Source organism: Propithecus coquereli, unplaced genomic scaffold, assembly GCF_000956105.1.
Source record: "Propithecus coquereli isolate 6110/MARCELLA unplaced genomic scaffold, Pcoq_1.0 Scaffold58, whole genome shotgun sequence".
In the NCBI taxonomy this organism is placed as follows: domain Eukaryota; kingdom Metazoa; phylum Chordata; class Mammalia; order Primates; family Indriidae; genus Propithecus; species Propithecus coquereli.
Window position 1 is genome coordinate 2983466 of NW_012151729.1, and position 8646 is coordinate 2992111.

Consider the following 8646-nt stretch of genomic DNA (forward strand, 5'->3'; position numbering starts at 1 on the left):
AAACTGGAAACAACCCAAATGTTCAGGTGAATAGATAAATTGTACTACATTTATACCAGAACATTACTTAGTAATAGAAAGGAATAAACTAATGATACAACATTGATGAACCCAGAATAATTTTGCCAGATTAAATAATTTTTCCAGTGAAAGCCAGACGAAAAAGAGTACACACCGTATAATTCCATTTGCATAAAACTCTGGAAAATGTAACTAATCTATAATGACAGAAAGCAGATCTTGGGATAGGGAGCAGAGAGGGATAGGAGGGAGAGATTACAAGGGGGCACGAGGAAACTTTTGAGAGTGATACATATGTTCACGATTCTGATTGTGGTGACAGTTTTATATATATAGTACACTTTAAACATGTACAACATATTTTATGTAAATTATACCACAATAAAGCTATAAAAAATTTAATTTGAATCTGAAGAGAGTAAGACTAGCTTGAATACACCCTATTACATAATTATTATTATTTTTTTAAGAGACAGGGTCCTGGCATGTTGCCCAGGCTGGAGTACACTGGCTATTCACAGGTGCAATCACAGCACACAGTTACAGCCTTGAACTCCTGGGCTAAAGCTATACTCCTGCCTCAGCCTTCCAGCTAACTGGGACTACAGGTGCTGGCCACTGTGCCTGGCTCAGTCATTTTGCATTCAATTGCAGTTTATATTTCAATTCCTAAGAAACCTTCACAGAATGTTCTGATACTCTGGATATAGCCTTCGGAAATTTATTTCATAAGTCCCCAAACAAACACAGTTAACTTTGGGAAAGAGCATTTAAGCCAATGTTTTGCTTCTTTTTGTAATATTTTTCTTTCTTTTGCTTCATCCATGTTGAGAATTTGTAATATTTTTCTAAGAACAGTTTACCTTTAGCTTTAAAACATGATAGCTTCAGTGGATACATTTGATGACATAATATTAAGCAAACACAAGATAGGTAGGCTGACGATCCTTAATCCAAAAGTCTGAAATCTGAAATGTGACAAAATCTGAAATTTTTTGAGCGCCGACATGATGCTCAAAGGAAATACTCACTGGAGCATTTTGGATTTCCAGATTAGGGATGCTTGACCAGTAAGCATAAAGCAAATATTCCAAAATCTGAAACACTTCTGGTCCCAAGTATTTTTGGATAAGGAATACTCAACCTGTACTGAAATTTTCCTAAGAAAGCTATGCCATTTAAAACTGAGCCTGGCCGGGCGCAGTGGCCCACACCTGCAATCCTAGCATTCTGGGAGGCCGAGGCAGGAGGATTGCTTGAGCTCAGGAGTTCGAGACCAGCCTGAGCAAGAGTGAGACCCCGTCTCTACTAAAAATAGAAAAAAATTAACCAGGTGTGGTGGCACACGCCTATAGTCCCAGCTACTCGGGAGGTTGAAGCAGGAGGATCACTTGAGCCCAGGAGTTTGAGGTTGCTGTGAGCTAGGCTGACACCACAGCACTCTAGCCTGGACAACAGAGAGAGACTCTGTCTCAAAAAAAAAAAGATGTGGCTTTAATTTACATCTTTGATTTAAAAAAAAAAAAAGAAAAAAGAAACTGAGCTTGACATCCTGTTTTGAATATTGTGTGATATGCATGTCTGTGCATGTGTACTTAAGTAACTGCTTTTAATACATAACACAATCTAAAAAACCATGTGCACTGAGGGTTGGCAGAAAAATCAACCTGGTTGTCAAAAATCCTGGATTCCAGGCAGCTTTATCCCTCTGTCCCAATCCTGGGTCATTTCTCACTGAGAAAGTCCATACTTAATGATCAAGTCATTAAAAGGCAGTTTTCCTGGCTTACAGGACTTTAGACCTACATAAAGGTCATGAAATCCAACCTCCGTATTTTTTAGATAAGGAATAAAGGTTCAGAATAGTGAAATCATTTGCTGACTCACGGCAGAGCTGGAGCCAGAACCCAAGTATATTGACTCCTGACCTTTTTCCTCTAATAGGCTGTCTAGGTCAATCTCTTAAGTGTATCAGATAATTATAGGAAAACTAGAGTCAACCCAAGAATAACCTAGCGATCTAAAGTTGTGGAAAACTTGAAGTCTTAACATTAGCTCAATATTAATGTGAACAAGTTGTCTACGAAAATGAGTCTTCTCTCTTGCATGGAAAAATCTCAGTTAAACCAGGCTGAAATAGGTGTGGACTGTGTAGTTTGGAAGTAATTTTCCAATGCTCACACAGCTTGTAAGCAGCAGAATCATGACTTGAACCCAGGCATGTGTGATTCAAACTTACACTGTCTCCTGACGGCTTCTTGTGAAGCTTTTTTTAAATCTTCAGAAAAGTTGAAAGAATAATACATGTAACACACACCTGTTTAACAATTTACCAATTGTTAATGTTTTGCTACATCTGCACTTTTTCACTCTCTCTCCATACACAGAGGTTTGTTTATTCATTAGTTCTTCTGAACTATTTGAATGTTGCAGGCATACTTCAGCCTTAAATATCAAATTGAACCTACATTTTTGAACCACTATGCTATCTGCCTCTTTTTCAAAAGAAGCATTCATTAGCAACATGAGGTCAATCATTTGGATATGTTCCTCAAAAATCTGGAATGGCTACCCCTTCCTACCAAACATAGTCTAAAAACTTTAGTATAGTCCTCTCTCCACGAACGAGCCTGAAACTGCCTCTCTTTTGCTTCCTCCCATGCACCAGTGTTCCAATTACCAGTCCATCAAAATATTAAGTGGCCTGTGCTCCTCAGAGCCTTTGCTCATGTTGTCTTCAGTCTGAGATGTCTCTTCCTTCTCCCTCGGTCTATCTTGGTCCTTTTTTAATACTACAAGGCCCATCTCAAATGCTACAGGATAAGCGGGACTTAAACTTCTTAGGCTATGTTTCCCCACCATATTACACATAACTAGCACTTAAATTAACATATCTCTCAAACTACAGCACAATTTATAGGCAGGCACCAGGTCATCTTCACATATAACCCAGCACTTACCACAATGCCTCACACTTAGTATGTAGGGCTGTAGCTATGTTTACTGAAATGAATAAATAGGTCAAGTTTTAAGTAAATATAATTAAGACCAAAAAAAAAAAACCACCCCCTATTTCTAGTCACCACAATTAACAATGTCTACTTATTAATATGTCTGTAATGCAAAAAGAAACACCATAAGGCTTCTATCAGTATCTTCTATCTACAAGCACTATGACATACTGCTTCTAGTCTTAAGCCTAAACTAAGACAAAAATAATAAAATATCCAAGAAAATAATTTAATATAAAACCATGATCAAATAATTAGTTCCTTGCACAGTAATTCACAGCTTTCAAAAAGATTTCATATACATCTCCCAGTTGCCTACTCAATAAATTTGAGAAGGAGAATATGAATTCCTATTCTCCAGTATGAGAAAAATCAAGGTTTGGTCACTTGCTCAACTGGTAGGACTGGATTCTCAAACCACATCTTCCAATTTCCAAGTTTAGCTCTTTTTATAATACAATACTGTTCCCAAATTTGTTTCCATGCTAAGAAGTCCTAGGAGCTAATTCAAAGCACTAACCTGTGGCCAAGTACTCAACTCATTTCTGAGTCTATGAATAATTTTAATATGTGAAGGTAACAAACTGCTTAAAGGAATAAAAAGACCAAGACTGAAATCACTTTTGTTTTGTATTATATATATGAATTGGTAACATTTTCTTTCTTCTTCTTCTTCTTTTTTTTCGTATTAAAAGCAACAACATAAAATTTACCCCTGTAGCTACATTTTGGTGAGAATAATTAGCATCGCAGAAAAGAGTCAAATAAACCAAGCAAGCTCCTGCTTCCTCCATACTTTTGCTAGCCTAACTGGAATGCTCCTCCCCGGCTACACTCATGCCTTGCTCCCGCTGTTGAGTTTTTTCTCAAATGACACCTCATAAATCAGTTCCTTCCTAGACACAATACATAATATAAAATAGCACCATTGCCACCTCCATCCCTCCTGGGCCCCATTGCTTCCTTGCACTCCTATCCCCTTTGCTTTGCTTTATTTTTCTCCATGGCTCTTCTCACCATCCCATGCATCTACTTTTTCACTAATTGTCTGTCCTTCATGAGAGCAGTGACTTGCTCTGTTTTGTTTGAAGCTGTATCCCTAGTGCCTTGAATAGTGTCCAGAACCTAATAAGTGCTTAACAAATATTTGCTCGTGAATGATAGTTTATGCAGTAAGGAAGGAGTTAATTTCCCCATTCTCATCTAACTCAACAACCCCTCACCCTTCCACCTCAAACACCATAACCAAGCTTGGGTCAAAAACATAGTTTTGGCAAGCATCTACCTGGGGGGTTATACTTGCTACAAGTATGTCTACTCTCAAAAATCAGGCATAACCCTGAATATGTTTATCTCTGCATCTTCCCCTAGGAGGCAGTACACTACAGTACAATGATTTTCAAATACAGAGAGCTGTTAAAATGCAGATTCTTAGGACTGCCCCTGCAAATCAAAGGATAAGATCCAAGACTCTGCACCCTGGATGATACTGAGCCAGTGAGCATAGCACGACACTTGGAGAATCACTGGGTGTATTCTGGAAGTCAGACAGATCTCTACTCAGATCCCAGCTACATTGTTCAGCAGCTGCATGGCAATGGGTGAAAACTCCATTTTACTCAGCATCAATTTCTGACCTGTAAAATCAGGATAACATTACCTAACTTGCAGGGTTGTAAGGCCAACACAAGTACCTAGCGCAGTGCCTGGCACATAGCAATTACTAAATAAATGATAGGTATCAGTCTCTGTCCTTTCCTATGTCTTTCCTTGAGATTCCTGATGGAAAAAAAAAATGCAACTCATTTTTTTTCAACAGCTTTGGTCTTCCAATTCTTATCAATTTTCAAAACCAAGAATTTCTGCTTAATCCAATATTGGATATCACATTAGTTACGGATTTCACATAAAGAGCCATGGGGGCAAGGAGGAAAAAAGGTACTAGAATGGGTGTCAGGAAGGAGTTTGGAATGCTTCTGTGGTCCCCAATCTGCGCCAGGAAGGGGTCCAATCTGATATGCTATAAGTTTGGAGAGCTTGGTACAAGTCCTAGATTGGCAAATGACTTGCTGTTCAGTTTTACACAAGGCCCTGACCCTCTCTGTGTCTTCTCAGTGTCCCCATCTATCCAACTTAGTGTATGAGTCTGAAAGAAGTACAGGTCCTGTACTTCACCAGGTGTGTGATTTTAATAAGCAAGATAACCACGCCCTCCCTCCTCTCCAGATCTCAGTTTCTCCATCTACCCAAAGTGATGGTGGTGGCTCATATCTCCTCGGTCCCGCTCCCAGATATCTGGGTTCGAGATAGCTCAACTAGGACTGGAAGGAGCAGCAAAGTGCGTGGGCACCCCGCAAGATGTGTGAGGTGGAGGGTGGGCAGCCCTCAGCCCGAGGTGCGGGGCCCGAATCACCGGGGTAGAGTGCCACTTGCCCTGCCCCGGCCCCTGCCGGCCCGGGAAATAACTGCTATGCACGCCCACTTCCCACGGCGGGCCACGACGCCCGCGGCGACCGTGGGTCTGGGCTTCCACCACCTGGGACCCAAGCCAGGATGACCCGAAGAGGGGCCCGCTGACCGCGTGGCGGCCAGCACCGCTCCCCTCATCTTTCCCCGTCCGCTCCCCTCTTCTCACCTCTCCGGTCCGGGCCGCCCTAAGCGACAAGGCTCCGCGGCGCGTCCTCCGCCGTGGCCGGGCGCGGAGACACGGCGGTGGGTGCGGATACAGGCAGACCCGCCCGGCCCCCTTCCCCGCCCATCGCCCAGCCCCCGAGAGGAGCGGAAGGCAAAGCGGGGGCGAACGCCCGTGCCCGTGGCAGTCACGTGACTCTGCCGAGCGAGCGTCGCGGCCACCAGCCAATGACTGGGTCAGGACCGGCGAGGGTGCCGCCCCCTGGCCGCTCTCCTCCTCGCAATTGGCCGCCCTGGGCAGAAGGGTTCACGCGCCCGGCGTTCTTGGTTCTTCCCCCCCTGAGGCGCTCAGGCTTTGGCTGAGTGAGCCAACTACGGGTCGCGAGCGCTCTGCCTGGGGTTGTAACGTGCTCAGCGTGTACCAGCGGCCGCGTCGTTATCCCTGACTCCGTGGGGCCCGGTTCCCTCCCACGCGCTCTTGTATTACTAGAAGGGGAAATTGGGCCCCTGCGTGGGAGCAGGCTGTTGCCCCACAATAACTCATTTTCCACCAAAGATCCCGATAACCAGAAAGCTCTTTCTAAAATGTGACGAAAATGTAAAACTAAATGTAAGATATAATTCCAATCTTGTTTAAAACCCTCAGTGGCTTTCCATGCCGTTTATAGATAAAATCAAGCCCTGCCTATGCCCTGGAGGCCTTGCACGCTAAGGCGCTCCCCTGCTGTGTCTCCCCGTCCCTGCTGTCACCCACGCTGCCCTGTGCCCGCCAAGCGTGTTCTCTGTCGGGACCTCAACATTGGTTCCCGCTTCCTGGTGTCGTCTTGTCTCTCAGGTCTCAGCCCAAACGCCTGTCCTCTCCACGGAGAGGCCGTCCCTGACCACCCTACATAAACTAGCCAGCCAGTCACATCACTTCGTGCCCTCTTGATTTAATTATCTGCCCCAAACTGGTCAGTATCTGCTATTGAGTATGTATTAATTTGTTCATTGTTCACCTTGTTCGTAGCTTGCATGGGCCCGCTAGATGGTGTAGAGAGGACCTCTGAAGGAAGCAGGGTTAACTTCCTTCCCTTCCCTTCCCAGTGAACCTCTTCACGGTCATTTAAGGAACTCCTTTTCTTATGTAGAGATGATCCCCAAGTTTCTGTCACCCATCGGATTCAGAGTTTCCAAAAGTCACAAGCCATATCAGGAATCAGAACTGGGTTCTACTCCTGATGCTGCCCCTTATGGCCGGGGACAAATCACTTCATGTCAACAACCATCAGTGTTTCCACCTTTCAAAGGGTAGGTAATGGCCTGGCACCCAGGGTCATGGAGAGAGTCAAGTAAGGCGATCGGTGTAAAGTACTTTGTCCACTCGCTATAGGTTGCACGACCACCAGAATAGGAACAGTTGCCAGTTTCAGGATGTTTATCATATGCCTGCAGTAACTGTTTGTGTTCATTATTTTATTTAGTCCCCACAGCAGCTTTAGAGAAGTTGCTATATTATGTTTCTTCTTTTATGAGTGAGGAAATGAGATGTTAGGTAATGAGAACATTACCTAACATGGAATGAGGAAATGAGATGTTAGATGTTAGGGATGTTAGGTAACTTGCCCAAGGTCCCACAGTTTATAAGTGACAGCATGATTTTAACCCAGTCACATCTGTCTCCAAAGCCAACTCTCTTTAACAGTTACACTCACTGTGCTGTTCAAATGTAAGAATCTGCCCCCATCCTTGCATGTAACAAACACCAATAAAAGACTGGTCAGATTCAATAATGGCTATCATTCTCTTTTTCTTTCTTTCTTTTTCTTTTCTTTTTTCTTTCTTTCCTTTTTTTTTTTTTCCTTTGAGACAGAGTCTTCTCACTCTTTTGCCCCAGGTAGAGAGTGTAGTGGCATCAGCCTAGCTCACTGCAACCTCAAATTCCTGTATTTAAGCGATCCTCCTGCCTCAGCCTCCCAAGTAGCTGGGACTGCAGGTGTGAACCACAATGCCTGGCTAATTTTTCTATTTTTAGTAGAGACAGTGTCTCGCTATTGCTCAGGCTGGTCTTGAACTCCTGAGCTCAAGCAATCCTCCCGCCTCGGCCACCCAGAGTGCTGGGATTGTGGGCGTGAGCCACTGTGCCCGGCCTCTTGTTTTCTTTCTTTTATTCCATGCATATTAATTATTAATGTGCATTATAGATAAAGAAATTGGAGCTCAGAATATTGTTACTTACCAAGGTCATGTAGCCCAGTGATCCCCAACCTTTTTGGCACCAGGGACCAGTTTCATGGAAGACAATTTTTCCATGGATGGAGCGGGGTGGTTTTGGGATGATCCAAGTCCATTACATTTATTGTGCACTTATTTCTATTATTATTATATTGTAATATATAATGAAATACTATACAACTCACCATAATGCAGAAACTAATGCCGCCACTGATCTGAGAGGAGACAGAGCTCAGGCAGTGATGCTTGCGATGGGGAGCAGCTATAAATACAGATGAAACTTCACTTGCTCTCCCACCATGCAGCCCGGTTCCTAACAGGCATGGACCTGAACTGGTCTTTGGGCCCTGAGATTGGGGACCACAGATGTATTAATAGCCAACAAGTAATGGATTTTGAAGTTTGAGCTGTCAGAAGCCAAAGCCCAAGAGCATGCAGCTATGCCCCACCAGGGAAAGGTGCTAGAGAAGAAGCTGTAAGTCAGCCATTGGTGCCTCTCTCCCTCCTAGTTCAGCCTCCCAGGCTGCTGTTTAATTTTTGTGGTCCCTCCTGGCCCTGCACACATACCCCCAGGGACTCCATGGATCTAGACATTGGTCTGCCACGGTATCTTACCTTTACTGACGCTCCAGTGTTCTGCAGCAGGAATCAGAGGGAGGAAACAATAACCAAATCCCTGCTAATGGAGAGCTGGCTAATAATCTGTTTTTCCTCAATAACAGCAGGTCAGCAGCCCAGCCAGCCAGCACCTACATCTCTGTACTCCTCC

At 43.9% G+C, this 8646-nt stretch overlaps 1 protein-coding gene across 2 annotated transcripts in view; it reads right to left on the bottom strand.

Annotated features, from left to right (window-relative positions):
* Window positions 1-5728, bottom strand: part of SLC26A2 (solute carrier family 26 (anion exchanger), member 2) — a 19964-nt gene extending 14236 nt beyond the window's left edge. For both annotated transcript variants that reach the window (XM_012658216.1, XM_012658217.1), the window contains exon 1: window positions 5668-5728. The gene's annotated coding sequence lies outside the window, so the exon portion shown is untranslated. The remainder of the gene's footprint in view (window positions 1-5667) is intronic.
* Window positions 5729-8646: the final 2918 nt, after the last annotated feature.